Source organism: Lipotes vexillifer, unplaced genomic scaffold (assembly GCF_000442215.2).
Source record: "Lipotes vexillifer unplaced genomic scaffold, Lipotes_vexillifer_v1.1 scaffold732, whole genome shotgun sequence".
NCBI classification, from domain to species: Eukaryota; Metazoa; Chordata; class Mammalia; order Artiodactyla; family Lipotidae; genus Lipotes; species Lipotes vexillifer.
In genome coordinates, this window is record NW_006792596.1 from 2,381,923 (window position 1) to 2,398,100 (window position 16,178).

The following is a 16,178-nucleotide window of genomic DNA, read 5'->3' on the forward strand; positions in this document are numbered from 1 at the left end:
GGGGCCATGGCTCACGGGCCCAGCTGCCCCGCGGCATGTGGGATCCTCCCGGACCGGGGCACGAACCCGTGTCCCCTGCATCGGCAGGCGGACTCCCAACCACTGCACCACCAGGGAAGCCCTGAACTATTCTTTATTATCCTTTAAGAATCTACCTCAGTGCCAGTATTGGTCACTTGACACATCCTGCAAGGCGGGAGTTATTATTCCAGTTTTACAGGTGAGGAAAACCAGTCTCAGAAAGGAGACCTGACTTGGTCATGCCACACAGTGAGTGAGTGGTACACGGAGGACTCAGACCAGGGCTGACCTCAAGAGCTTTGCCTTTCGTCAGGCAGAGCTGCCCTTGTTCATGATCTGTGATCACATTATCAGTGAATGTCTTATATAACTGAAACTCCTTTTTATTTCATTCATTTACCAGAAGTCCCAAGATTATTTAAAGTCCTAACCTTATTTATTAGAAACATGGTAACTAGCCCAGAGAATCAGCAAAAAATTAGATTACATCAAAAGTATCTAAACTTCACTAAATTCTAAACAGCTAAAAGTACAGAAATTAATATTTTTAAATGTAATGGCAAATATATAGTGCATAATAAAACACACACATATTCCAAGCAAAGAATAGATGAATTTCTTTTTTTTTTGGATTTAGCTTATTCAATTCACATATTTTAAAATAATTTATCTCCAACTTCTATAACATGGCCTTTATTCTTTGATCTTAATCCTATTTTTCATTCATAGGAAAGTGATATTTTTATGGGCCAGTGAAGCTTATATACCGTTGAGTGACATTTAGATACTGTAGTTATTTCCATGTGAGGAGAATTAATCTCTCCAAAGAGGGGACTCAGTCCTTCTCTCCACTGCTGGTTCCATCACCGCATATCTCCAGTTACACTTGCTGCCTGAAAGAACAGAGCCTTCAATGCTGTTTTAAATCTTAAAACTTTTTAATGAAGCTTCAATGTAATAATTTGCTTGTTGAGCCACCTTTGTGTCCTACTTTGTGACAGATTATTAGCAAATATATGCTGTTATGTTTTGATTGTCAATTTTATTAGAAATTAACCTTACTTGCTTCCTAGGATTATGAAAGAATTGAATGTGATAGTGAGTAAGTGGTTTAACATTTTTGCAGCTGTAAACAAAAAAAAAATACTAGAACATTTCATGAAAATGGAATTGTAGCTTTTACATTGAATTAATGTTTTTAAAAGAATTAAGTATCTCAGCTTGATTCTTTTTAAATATTGATTTAATTTTTACGGTTTAGTTTTATGTTCAGTCTTGTCTCAGGGACTCTTTCCTTGTTTTTTCTTTCTTTTTTTTATTTTTAAAGTAGAGCTCTCTGACGTTCCGCTTTTTACAGGCAGTGGCACATGTGCTTGTTAAATGGGCAATTTTTCTTTCTTTACCTGCCATTCTCCTTTCTTTCCTCCTTCCCGTCTTGAAGCCTTATTCCTTGGTTCCTCTGTGACAATACATCTATTACCAATGGCTAAACAGACCCGAATATAAACAACATTGGGAATGTTTTCAGGTTTTTTGTTTTCTGGATTTTTTTGGTCTTTTTAAGTCTGGGCTTTGGCAAAGGTCCATGACAGACAGTAAATTGCTTTATGAAAAATGTTAGTTTAGCTTCTGGTTGGTAATTGGGAGTGGATTTGACCCTATGGACTTGCTTCAAATTTCCATAGCGGGGTAACTGTTCCAATGGGAATTAAATTGGCATTGAGCTTGGGAGTCCGCTGCCCCTGGGACCTCCTGGGTTTGCTTTGTCTGCCTATTGACCTTTCTGTATCAGTTTTATAACTGGATCACTAAGCTCTGTTGGTGGTGAGATTAAAAAAGAGGGAGGGGAGAAAGAGAGAAAGGAGGAAGATTCAGTGGTGGTGGTGAGATTAAAAAAGAGGGAGGGGAGAAAGAGAGAAAGGAGGAAGATTCAGTGGTGGTGGTGAGATTAAAAAAGAGGGAGGGGAGAAAGAGAGAAAGGAGGAAGATTCAGTGGTGGTGGTGAAAATCCCAAAGGAAACTCAAATTCATCATGAACCGTGTCTCCTTGTTAGTATTCAGCTTTTAGGTAAACGACAGCAGTAGGATGTCTGAGGCAAAGAGTGGAAACAGATGATGTAAATAGTCCTAATCATTAAGAGACAAAAACTGAGGAATAGGTGAGTATCCTCTATTTCGGGAGCAGGTAAGGCCAATATATCTGTTCCTGACAGTCAGATACATCAGGTTGCACAAATTATAGGCTTTTACGGAGAGGATTTTGGAGCAAGGTTAAGGTTTTAACATGAATTCCTTCTGGTGACAATCATCAGTTTGAAGAAACTGTATTATACCTTGCAGAAAGAGGGCACCCATCTCAGGTCACTGAATGCTTAGTCTTCTAGTCCTGCTTGAACCATCCTGTGTAAAAAAATGTGTGCCTGGGGCTTCCCAGGTGGCGCAGTGGTTGGGAGTCCGCCTGCCGATGCAGGGGACGCGGGTTCGTGCCCCGGTCCGGGAGGATCCCACATTCCGCGGAGCGGCTGGGCCCGTGAGCCATGGCCGCTGGGCCTGCGCGTCCGGAGCCTGTGCTCCACAACGGGAGGGGCCACAACAGTGAGAGGCCCACGTACCGCAAAAAAAAAAAAAAAATGTGTGCCTGATTTAAACGACTGAAATGGAGGCAGGCATTTTTAGAGAAAGAAAGCAGAGGTGTGCACAAGCTCTTCAGGCTTTAATTCTGCATCTATATCATAGGAAAAAATAGCTCCCCCGAAGAAACAAATACAACCACCATTCTATTTATATCATGTTCTTTAAAACATAATTCCTTTTCTTCAGTTATTCTTGAAGCAGGAGAATTTTCACATTGTGAGGTCACCTCCTCCCAGAAAAGATGTTAGCCCCTTCCCCCTAGTTTTAGTGATTCAGTATGTGAAATTCTTTGATGCTTAATATTTAAATTTCTTTGTTGTGATCATTCTACAGCTTGGAAGGTTACTTTGAATTTTATACCCTCTTTCCTAATAGTTTAATAGGGTATCTGTACCTTACAAGGAGAGTGATGAAATGAAAGGTGTTGTTTGAATGGGAAAAGGGAGAGGGTAGAAAATGGGGAAAAAACATAGCTGGTTTTTCTTATCATTGGAGGTACAAAAAAGAATGGTTTGAATGAAGAAGAAAAAAATAAGGAAGTAAATACCAGGCATGGTTAGAAGCCAAATGATGTGTGTGTTTGTGTGTCAGAGCGAGAGCGAGAGTGACAGATTGTGAGGTTGGTTTAAACACAATTGGTTTCAAGGATCCCAGAATTCCATTCTTCCTGTATTGAGATGTAGTTTTTCAGATTTCCTTTCTGTTTAGTTGTTTTTTGGGTTTTTTTTTCTGTTTTCTTTTCAGTTAACTTCTTATGAGCCCTTCACTGTTTGTTAGTGTTTTTCTGCACACGCACAGTAATGAAGATAATTTTTTAAAAAATTTAAATATTGAATTTAAGGTGGACTAGAGAGCATTTTCTTCAGGTCTTGTGGATGAAGCCTAAGCTACATTCTCCACAGGGTTTCAACATGATGTTCTGACACAGGAACCACTAAGAGTCAACTTGTGCTGGGGACAAAGGACCTTCATGGGAGAACCCATTTCTCAGTGGAGAGTCAGTGCCTTAGAATTTGCTCTAATATTAATGCTTAGGGCTCTGTGATGAGGGGTAATGAGATATCAGTCTGCTATGTGCCTTTCCTTACCACTTCTTGGCAAGTAAAATATTGGGAACATGAAACATCTCTGTTTTGGTATAGACATGACGTAGCACCACACATAGGGGGAGAGGACATCGTTGCATCTGAGGGCAGAACCCAGGGTGTTTCTGTGTATTCAGGTGCTCTGGAGAACATAGCACAGCTGTGGCATATTAATAGTCCAGACTCCCAGAAGTGATACAGTCCCCAGATTGCCAAGACCAGTTTCTGGGCCCAGCAGAACAAGCACTTGGAGGTACCACCATCTGTGAGAAATATCCCTGGTACCTTTCGAAGCTGCACAAGACACCACCCTTGCACAGAGTTCAGGGCCCTCATCGTCAACAGAGGTTCATGATGCAGCAGCGGCTGAGACAAGGCTTGGGGCCAACTAATGGCTAGGAGATTCCTTCTCATTATTGGCTTAGTACCTTGTGGGGCTTGGATGCCGTGGAGTGCCTTCTGTGTCAGAAATGTCAGGCACCAGACTGGGCTACATAGACCTTAAACGTTTTCTCAAGAGAGTGGGGGCAGGGGAGGAGGGAAAACCAGGTGCCCTTTGATGGTCAGGAGGGCTTATTTCCTCTGGATTTCAGGAATAATTGGAGGCAGGGGTGAAGTGGGGCAGCCATTAGGGTAATACGTATCAGGCAATAATAGATGAGTCCCAGATCCAAACAATATTGTAGTTTTTGTAGTGTAACTTGATTTTACCCCTGCCTGCCTCTCTGTTGCCCTTCTCACTTCTACCCCTCATCAGACTGGAGAGACCCAGTGAAATGTATTCATCACCTGGCACTAGTCATAGTTTGGGTGGGAACAGCTACAAAATCCCTTGCAGTTGAGCTCCAGAAACAGGAAGACTCTAGAAAAAAACAACTGCTTTGAAGTTTCCAATTTCTTACATAGGACTCATTTTCTGCCCTTGATAAGTACAATCCAAACTACACAACTATTTCCCCAAATAGCCAGTTAGGTGGACTTTTGGAAATATTTGAAAACACATTACTCTGCAGTTTCAATCAAATGTAAGCATAATAGAGCAGAAAAAAAATCTCATTCACTAGTTTTTCATCCAATGAATGGCCAAGTACTCAATATTAGTCCCCTAGAGACCTTCATCTTCAGGCAAAATTTGTTAACTTGATCCATATAAAGCATAAAGGCAGCTTCTTATCTTTTCCTTCAGAAGTTATGGTGTTGCTAAACCTAAACATGTTACTGAAATATTCTCCTTTCATTCAAAGAAGTTCTATAAGATAACAAAATTGTTACTTTGAGAGGCAATTATAACTTGGCCATAAAGGCAGGGTAAGAATTAACCAATTATCCTTTCTGTTTTCTGGAAACTGTTTCTCATGGCAGGGCAAGAACAAATATTAGATAGACAGTTGGACTGTTTGCCTTTTAGGCTCAAGAACAAGTGAAATATCTCGCAGGAGGCTGAGCAGTGTTCACAAGCCGTCCACGGTATGATTTATTGTTAGGACTTACTGACGTATGTTATGCGCGGTGAAATGGGATGCCTTCTTTTTTCCCCGTGGCTCGTTAAGTATTTAAATGAGCAGACAGAACCATGCATCTCCTTCCTGCCCCTGTGGGTCATGCTTTTTCCTCTTTCTCCTTATTGGAATAGACAAGAAAGGAAATGTTTGCAAATGGGGCTTTCTTCCTAATTTAACAAGGTTCAAGAAAGCGCTAACTTCTTTCCAAGCATTATCTCCAAATGCTCTTTGCACAGATTCATTTTCTCCCTTCAGACTTGACAGGGCCACGGGCCACGGTAGAAGTTTGCACAGCTCCACTTCCTCTACCTACCATCGAATACTATCGTTTGTCCCTGTGATCTATCCAAGTTATAAGCTGCTGACTTCCTGTTCTGGAATTTTACCACTAGGAAGAAAAAAATAAAACCAGTCAGAAAAAAAAAAAAGTGTCCCCAAGTGAGTCAGTATCAATTAAAGGGACTACCTGATGCAGATACCACATCAGCATCAATTTTGTCACTTAAGAATTTTAAGATCGGAAGCAATTACATTCAATAGCACCTTGTTTTTATGTGTCTACCCTTCATAGCCTTGGCTAGTAAGTCGGCCTGCACCATAATTTACAGTGACATCTAATTTCAGCAGATCTGCAAGCGATCTAACAGAAAATGGAGCTACTAAGAGGAGAGGAGTCCAGCTTTATCACTGCAGACATGAAGATTCATTATTTTGGCCAGTTTCAAAAGTGAACCTTATAAATATCTATGCTTTTTCACTCTGTTTTGCGTATCTCATTACTTTAATTTATGTGTTAGGGGAATGATTTCTGTTTAAAACTAGATGATTAAACACTTTAGCTGGTTACAAGAAACACCTAAGTATGGTAACTACTCCAGTTATAGATTTTTTTCCATCTTAGAGAATTTGCTAAAGAAAGAGCAAACACTAAGATTTTTTTTAAAAGTACAGTTACACCAAGAAAGCTCTATTTTGCGGTACACACTATTTGGAATGTCTACCCAGGTCATTGCAATTTTCCCACTCTGAGGATGGCATCCATACAAGGAAGGGGGCTTCAAGAGGCCATCCCAGGCCCTACCTCCCTGTGGCCCTTCCCTTCTTGACTGCAGTTGAGTGGCAATTGACTCAAATAAATCTATTTAGAAGCCATCCTGGAGAGTTAAAAACATTTGAAACTAGGAAGAAATTTCAGTCTTTCTTTGATGGTGAGACCACCAGACAAGCGGCTTGAAAATTAAAGATTTCCTATTACTGAATATACAGAAGGAGTAGGATGGAGTAGATGAGGGTGTCTCAACTTGATACTTGGGGCCTGAAAATTCTTTTTTGGGGGGACTGTCCTGGGCATTGTAGGATGTTTAACAGCTCCCTTGACATTGACCCATTCAATTCCTGTAGCATCACTCAGTTGTGACAACCAAAAATGTCTCCAGACATGCCAGATGTCCCCTGGGGAGCAACATGACCTCACGCCTCCGATAACATCCATGAAAGCAAACAAAGGCAACACATGGAGAGAAGCAGAAACTGGAGATGGTAGGGAGTTTCGTCCAGACATTGTCTGAAAGATCTTTGAATTATTTTTCTTGTCTTAAAGCCTCAGATGTATTTCTGCCCTTTCCACTGTTACATGAAACAGTTAGCATAGTTTTTTTCTTTTTTTTTTTTTTTTCATTCTTATTTCCTAAAACTTTGAGTTGAGCTTCTGGGAAACAAAAATAGTCCTGACTGATATGGTAATAATAGATGGTGCTAGATTAAGCTTATTTTTAAAAGGCCATTTCAGAAGGAAAAGATATACATACTGGACGTATCCACCAATCTTCCCCTGAGTTTTAGAAACAGAGGTTTTTAAATAAATAAGTACATTTAAGAAGGTAGGTGTGGGTTGTGGGGTGGAATGGGGAACACTTGTTTAATAGGCACAGAGTTTTAGTTCTGCAAGATGAAAGGAGTTCTGTGTCTGGGTGGTGGTTAAAATAGCACAACAGTGAGAATGCACTTAATGTCACAGAACTGTACACTTAAACGGTGGTTAAAATGGTAGATTTTTGTGTTATGTGTATCTTACCACAATTTTTTAAAAAGGAAGCTGTAGGGGAGAGAGAAGGAGAGAAGAGGAATGGGCTGGGCCAGGTTCAGGTTATGATTCCTGATGCGCTTACTGGTCGGCAATTCATCGTGAAGCAGGGACACCACCCACAGTTTACAAGACTGACAGCATTTTGCCTCTGCCTGTGATGTTATTATTCCTTCAGCAGTTGCTTTTGAAGAAGATGTATTGAGGCACAGAAGAAAACCTTCTGAATTATTCTCTGTCAGCTTCTTTGTTTTAACACTGTGTCAGGTCACTTTCAGAGACCTCCAGACCTGGTAGGAACTGTCGTATATCACAGGATTGCAAAGCTGTCTTGGCCACGTGTGGGTTTAACCCATTCACAATCCCACCTCTTGGGATTCACAGTTTGAAGAGGGCTTATTTTTTCCCTCCTCATAAATGGTTTGTCTTCTCAATCCCAGGGATTGGTCAGCTGTAGCTAGGGGCATTTAGGGCTGTGTCTTTAGAACACTGAAAATGGGCAAGTGCTCATCTGGGGTCTCCAGTGTAGAATGAGGATTGATTCTGACCATAAAGGGAAAAGGATGTCTACAGGCAAAGACTGGTAAAAATGACCATGTCAGGGGGGCAATAGGACCAAGAAGAAAAGAGGATCTTGTAGGAATCATGTGCTTAAAGTAAGGGACATGTTTATTTCTTTCTGAATTCTTCCTGAGGTATCTTGCTCAGTTAGTGTAACTTGAAATAGAATTTATAATCTCAGCAGATGCATTTTTTTTTTACAGCTAAAACATAACATACACGCAGATTCCTTGCTTTGAGTGGCTGATTAGAAACTATTTGCATTTAACAGAAGTTTAAAAAACTTCTCTAAAGGAAGCATTTTGGGGTTGGGGTGGAGGGAAGGCAAATTTATAAAACATTCAAAGTCCCTTTAACTCCTTAATCATTTAGACATAATCAATTTTCTCAATGGAGGCCATCTTTTGCCCTTAAATTTGCAGATGGAGCTGGTAATCAGGCAGTAAGGCCATAATCAAATTTCTCCAAGAGTAAGTGAATAAAACTCCAAATTTTTATAAAAGCAAAAAATGAAGACAAGAAAATCGAGTAAAAAAGGAATACCCATCAGATTTTCTAATCAAGTTAATCTTCTCTAATACACAGCTGTATTAGAAATATAGGAGAAAGTCTTTGAGACAACTGACATATTTTCCTTGTATTCAGCTTTAAATTATAGTTATTAAATATTCTGTATTTTTATCATTCATATTATATCCAAGGCATAAACACAGTTAAAATGATTAAAGTCTTAGTATTATAAACATCTTCTAAACCAAGAATTCTCTGGTGCAAGTATTTCTAAGTAATGTTAGGTGCACAAAGTGCTCTGCTATCTCATTGAACAGATGGGACGCAGGATCACATCTAAGGCGGTGTCGCCAAATTCTCTGTGTCACATATTTGTTTTCATACCCACTGCCATTTCTCACTTATAATCTGAGGCAGCATGGTGTTTTGGTGAGATAGTTAATTGGTGGGTTTTGAGAGTCAGGATCTGCTTCTTGGTTTTTGTCTTAATTGTAAAAATCCTTCACATGTGTTTTCAAGGGAGGACATGTATGTTTTATTAGAAAAAAGAATTCTGTTTGTGTAAGTTTAAACAGTGTGCTGCATGAAAGCTTGAAGAGACCTTGAGTTTAAACTTTGGTTGGACCATGGACACCTTTGAGGATCTAGGATAATCATATAATTTATCATACAAACCTGAACTCTTTGAGAGAGTAAGTGGGGTCTGATGAATAATTATTCTGAGCAAAGAGGCATAAATGAAGATTATCCCAGGCAAACTGAGAGGTATAGCCATTTTAAGATTTGATGAAAAGTATGGACCCACTTCTCAGGAAAAAAAAGTGCTCATGCGTGAACACCCCCTGTTTCTCATGCATCACTCTGTAGAATTCACATCTTCATTTTAAGAACCCTGAGACCAGATACATCTGTCCAACATTTATTTGTTGTTGGTCTACTTTGTTCCAGGCACTGTTTTTAGATGCAGGAGATACAGTACCGCACAAAACTAAAACACTCCTGCTCTTGTGTGATTTATATTATACTGCGGTAGTCTGACAACCTGGTAGGCAGAATTCTAAAGATGGTCCCCCAAGATTCCCATCACCTGGTTATTCAATCAAACCCTAATTCAGATACTGCTGTGGAGGGACTCTGCCAGTGTAATTAAGGGTAAGGGTCTTAAAATAGGGAGAGCTTCCTGGATTATCCAGATGGACCCAATCTAAATACTCCAGCCTTGACAATCAGAGAGTTTTCTTCAGCTGGGTTCAACAGAGACTTGGCGGAAGAGGACAGAAGGAGTGATGAGGTCAAAGGGTACTTATAGAGATTCAAAGCAGGAGAAGGCCTCGACCTGCTGCTGGTGCCTTTCAAAGTGAAGGAAGGGGTCGTGAGTCAAGAATGCACGCGGCCTTTAGAAGCTGAGAAAGACTCAAGGCTGACAACTGAAAAGGAAATGGGGGCTTCAGTCTTACAACCACATGGAACTGAATTCTGCAAGTAAATTTAATGAATTGGGAAGCAAATTCTAGAATCTCCTGCTAAGAGCCCAGCCAGCTAACACCTTGATTTCAGCTTCGTGAGACCTGGACCCAAGAAGCCCACTGGACTTGTGATCTGCAGAACCGTGAGATAAATTTCTGTTGTTTTTAAGCTACGAAGTTTGTGGTAATTTGTTATGATAGCAATAGAAAACTAGCACAGACAAGAAAAGAAAAACAAGCAAAATGTTTGCTAGTGGGTTATGAAATGCTAAGGAGTAAAAATAAAAAAGAAAGGAAGATATTACATGGGAAGGATGGTCTCCCCGGGAAGGTGACTCTTGAGAAAAGACCGAAGGTCTTGTGAGAGTGAGCCATAGCAGGGCGGCCGGTATAGCTTGGGCAGGGGGAACTGGGGAAAGAGAGGAGGCAATGAAGCAGAGAGAATGGGGGCCATTTTCTGAGGGCCATGTTAGTCATAGCAAAGACTTTGGCATTTATTCTAAGTGCCAGGAGTCATGAGAATGTTTTGAGCGTGGGACAGAGTACCATGATTTGACCCGTGTGTTAGCTGCATCACTCTGGCTGCTGTGTTGAGAGCAGACTGCAGGGAGGTGTGTGTAGAAGCAGGGATATCAGCTAGAAGCCTACTGTAACAGTTCTAAGCAAGAGATGATGTTGGTTTGAACTTAGTTCTGGGTCCTAAGGACTGGTGAGAAATGGTCATATTTAAAGTGCAGCCAACAGGTTTTGCTGGCTGACTGCGGAGGATGTAATATACTCTTTCACAACTGTTGTCATAAGACAAACTCAAGATTATAGAATGCGTTGATCAAGAAAGGGGAAATTGCCAATTTTTACAACGCATTATTGGTGGACTAATTTGGCGAATTTAACTTTGTGTGCATGCACGTGCTTCTGAAGTGTCGACATTGTGATTCAGTTCCCTTGGTAAATGGTCTGAGATGCTGGAGTTTAAAGGCCGTTCTAGGACTCTGAGTGCTCCCTCAGGAATGATTACATCTGTAAACTCTCAGACCCAGTACTGCCCCTGCTTTAAACTACTTTAAAAACCACATATAAAGTGAGTAAACAAATACAGAAGTGACCAAAACCCACAACACACAGACCAAGTTTTAAGAAGTTTGCAAACTTAATAAGAGATGGAACATAGGAATTTGGTAAAAATATCAGATAACGTGGAACTTTGTAACCTGGAAAAGTCAAGTCATGGGCATGATTTAATAACTTGACTGAGTATGTAAAGCACTACAGCTCAATCAATGGCGGCAGCTCTCCACCGTATCTACTTGAGATAACCCGGGGGATTTAGGTCAGCTATGAGACAGAGCTTATTTGCAGCAAAGATTATTAAATAATGGAAGGAGCGCCTGAGGAATCTCCGGAGGCATCTTTATTCAAACACCTGAGGGACAGAAATCCTAGCATGATAGTGCTAGAACTCTCCACAAGATGGCAATCATGGGTTGATGCCAATTTTTGTTTTCTCTTGATAAAAATATCTATATAGTTTACACTTTGGCAGGAAAAAATAAAGACCCATGACTTATGTTTCACTGTCATATTTTGTATTATATTATCTATGGATGAGTTATATTTCCCCAAACCTCCATCTCCACTTACGGGTTTTTCTAAACATTATTTTGTAAGGCTGAGGGAGGCATGTTGCAGTACCGGGGTGGCATATCCCTCCCTGCTTTCACATCCCAACGCGAGAACATTGATCTTCATGGGAAGCTTGAAGAACAAGAATGTGTCATGTGACTTAGAGGTCTAAGCAGTGAGATGAGGCACTGCTTAAAAATTGGTATATAGAAGAAAGTCAGAAACCTGGCTATTTCCTCAAAGAATGAGAAACTATGATTTAGGTCAAGACATGTGGAAATAGTATGTTTTACAAAATTCTGAGTTATGGTCCCTTTAAGAATAGCATTGTCATTCTTCACATTCAAGATGAAATGCTTCCGATTTAAAATTCAAAGGAGAAAATGCTCTTTTTTTTCTTTTAGAAATTATTTAACTACTTTTCCCCTTGTGTAGGGGTTACAAAATTTCATGTACTTAGGGGTACTTCTTGCAACTTTATTCATCTATCACAACTTTATTCTCTATTTTGCCTGATGGCAATAATAATAATAATAATAATAATCTGTCACTGGTATATTCTATCAGTTCTGAATTTTCTCTGCCCCCCTTCCTGGAATTAGTCTCCCTGATGCCGCCTTTACACCACAGAACTATCTGGTTCCTGGACTTTGTGCATGTTGTATCTCCGAGGTGGACATTGATATATTTGGGCCTGGAGTGTGGCCAGTCCTCCATGCTGGCATCCATGGAAAAGTCAGGGTTCCCTCTGATTCCCTAGTAACAGGGACCATTATCTGCCTATTACTCTGGCATCCCCTCATTGCAACCACAAGATCCATCGGGTCTTCCTTCTTGTTAGTAAGCCTCTTTGTCTCAGCTAACTTCCACAATCTTTCTTTGGCAGAGGAAATCCAGATTCTCTTCCACACTCCTTGGAGAACTCCTGCGGGGCACTGGTTGGTCTGACGTGCTGTTTGACCACAGCTCCCTGCAGGGTCTTCTGCAATTTCCTAGCCAGCACAGTTGGGTTGCTATGTGTTGCAGCTGACAGGCATTAGGGTCCTGCCTTTATAACCTCCACCTGAGGACCTGAGAGTTCTGACCTCGACAGGCTTCTGTGATGATTTCGCCTTTGCCATCTGTTTACCCTTCACTGCATAGCATATACAATGCAACATCTTTACATCAATTTCAGCTACTGACTCATCAATTAGAAAATCCAAAACATAGTGTGCATATGGTGTTTAGACTGGTTTGCCTTTCTTAATGTGTCTGAAAAATGGTGAACCAGTGCTAACTCAGGACACTTTGGGAGAAATGAAAGGTTATTGATTATAGCTAAGAGACACTTCAACAAGTTCAGGATCCTCCAGTTACTAGCTGTGTGACCTCTGACAATTAAAAGATATAGTTTGATAAAATCATCAATTCGTGAGGAGTAAGTTCATACATTTACAAGACCTCTTCCTGTTTAATTTAAAACAATTGTGTGTAGGTAAAACCTAAATTAAGACAAAAGCGTTTAAAGCCTGGGTTTCCGTAGTTCCTCAAGACAGTTTATACCCAGAGAAACTCTACAGTTTGAAAGAAGTATGTAAAACTTGATCAATTTTAATGTCCTGAACACAAAAATTGTGCACATAAACGAATTCAAGTCTTTCCCATATTATTCTCCATCTGAAATTGTCAGAAAATTATGTTAAACAATATTCTTTTCAATACATCTGAGCATATGATTAAATTCCACTTCTTTAAGATTTTTAAGAGTAAGGAGGAAGGAAACGTGGACCTATTCAGGCAAAATGAGGGAACAAATGTTATTGGAAACAGTGAATAAAATCGTTACAGATGGCAGAATAGATGTTGAGAGAGTTCTCAGTATAAATCTTTAAGTTTACATGAATTTCACGTGGTTAATAATTTACAATAATTAAATCACATGTCGGCAATAACACTTGTGGGTGTTATTCTTCTAACACTTCTTCACACAGTATTGAGTATAAAACACTTTAGGTTTAAAATGTCAACTTAGGTTTCATGAAATATGCCAGAGGGGAATTTCACGTGTGCTTTGCAATATGCTGGTTTCCAACGCGGTTCCTTTCCCACTGTGCTTATGCATCGCGCGTTTAGTTGCCTCTGTGTGAGTGAAGTGGCTTGGCAGCGGGGAGGGGGAGGGTCACCCCTCCAGTCTGACATAAGTGGCAGCTCCATAGATTTTCACTGGAACATTTATAAAGTTTTAGACAGTGGCCACTGCCAGCTCAGAAGATAATTATAATAAGTGAATTCTGTCTGGAAGCCAAGGAGAGAAACTCTATCTGGCACTGAGAGAAAAGACGATGACTTTATTGTTTTACCAGCCTTTGTACTGGAGTCTGTGGCAGCAGTAGGGGATGGAAATCGTGCTTTCCCTCCCGTGCCTTTCTGACCCCAGAACAAAGCAATTACATTTTTAGAAGAAACCATTTAGAGGACAACCCATTTCACTGCAAGCATCCCGGAATCCAGCAGCTTAATGTGGCTCCGGTTGCAATGACATCTCTAAAATTGTATCTCTGCTGCTGTGTGACTCCTAGCGTTTACTATAATTTGGTGGCAGAAACCGTATGATTTGGCGCCTACTGTGTGCAGTCCCTTGTGGCAGGCTGCTGCCATCATGGCCCTGTGGCTGCACTGTGGTAGGAAGCCAGCCTTAAGTGGGCTCCTTTGGGAGGTGGGCGGGGCGGGAGGGGAGCAGTAGAGAGAAGGGAAGAAATTTCTTCACAACAGCTGGGTAGGCAAGTGGCTAAGCTCATTACAGGATTCTGATTGTCCAGTGTGTCTCTTTTGAAACAAAATTTCTCATTCTTAAAGCAAAAGAATAATTTTGCTAGTTAATGGGATTTTCTCTGCAAAGCCGCTCTCAAGAAATGACGTATAAGTAGCCCTGAAGTAGATTCTGATGGCTTAGTTAAAGCTATTGCAATATGCAATTTCAGTGCATTGTCGTCTCGGGAGAATTGTTGCTTTGTTCTAACTGGCAGTGCAAGTCGCTTGTGAGGGGCAGGGATAACGTGTAATATGAAAGAATTCTTTAACAGCAGATTTTTAGAGATCTGAATGTAAGTATTTTGTTTTGTTTTGTTGGCTATGTATAAAACCCATATTTTAAGGACAATGGGAATCATTCAGATATGACTATGCTAAGAACAGGCAGCAGGTATTCATGTGTTTGAAAAGTTGGCTGTTGCTTCAATTTATATAAATTAAATCCTTTCCACATTGATTTATGATCTTGGGTTATTACTCACGTGCTTGGACTTAAAGTACTATTATTGGTTTTAGAATGTAATAAAACTTACAATTAAATATAATCGAACTTAAATACACTGTTGCCTACTACTTTTTGATGGTTCTTTGTATGACAAAAAAAATCCAAACGTCAGACAAGTGAAAACTTTATGGGTCACCAATGATGTATTGCTTTTGCCTTAGTGCCTAGTTTGGTTTGTACAAACTGCTTGCCTGCTTCTAATGTGAGATGCCACTCACCTGTTACACTGTACGCTGGAGGTGGGTGTGGGCAGGGAAGACGAGTACATTGCTTCTCATGTTTGTGAGCAGATACTGTCTTTTGGCATGTCTACTAGCTTACTTCATGCCTCATAGATGGATTTAGAAAGTATGCCTGAGAATTACTCCATCGAATGGTTCAGGAAAACTGCGGTAACGTGGTGAAAATGATATGACTTACTTTACAGAAATCTAGACATTTTATGTGGCACAGTGGGAAGGGAAGTAAATGGAATCCTAACAGTATGCTTTCCTGAGTGCTCGGAAGGGCCTGGGGATTAAACAGAACTCCTTCTACTGTTCTTCTTAAATGGCAGGGCATGTTTGATAACACAATTGGAGATAAAGCTTTAAAAATTCTTTTAAAAGAAAGAGATAAACCGTAACACTGAGTACAAATGTTTGCTCTGAAAGCAGATTTTTTTTTTGCGGTTCGTGGGCCTCTCACTGCTGTGGCCTCTCCCGTTGCGGAGCACAGGCTTTGGACGCTCAGGCCCAGTGGCCATGGCTCACGGGCCCAGCCGCTCAGCGGCATGTGGGATCTTCCCGGACCGGGGCACGAACCTGTGTCCCCTGCATCGGCAGGCGGACTCTCAACCACTGCGCCACCAGGGAAGCCCTGAAAGCAGATTTTGACAGCAAGACAGTCTCAGGTAGATAGGGGAGGGAAGGACCAAGGAAGGGAGAAGAAAGAAATGGCCGGGGTACAAAAAAAAGACATTTATTAACTTTGGGACTGTGTGTAACAAATAGTCTCCGACACTCAAAGAGGCTCTGTACCACCAAAGCAGTGGAAGTGAGTTTGGTTTGTTTCCAATGAAATATTGTGTGTGATCAGGGATGACCTCTTCGAAGAGGTGATGTCTCCAATAGGCCCAGAAGCAAGAGAAAGAAGCCCTTCAAAGAGCAGGAGGGAAGGCACATCTCAGCAGAGACAATAGCCTGTGTGAAGGTTGGAAGTAGGAAAAAAATCTCAGCATGCCCAGAGAGCTGAAAGGAGCTTGCCGTGGTTGGGGCATGGTGATTCGGAGGGGCACAGGTGAATCCGAAAGGGAGGCGGGTGCTGGGTCATACAGGAAGGCTGGACTTTATTCTCTGTTCAATGGTGATTTTTTTTTTTTTTTTTTTTTTTTTTTTTTTCTGTGGGGGGGCCTCC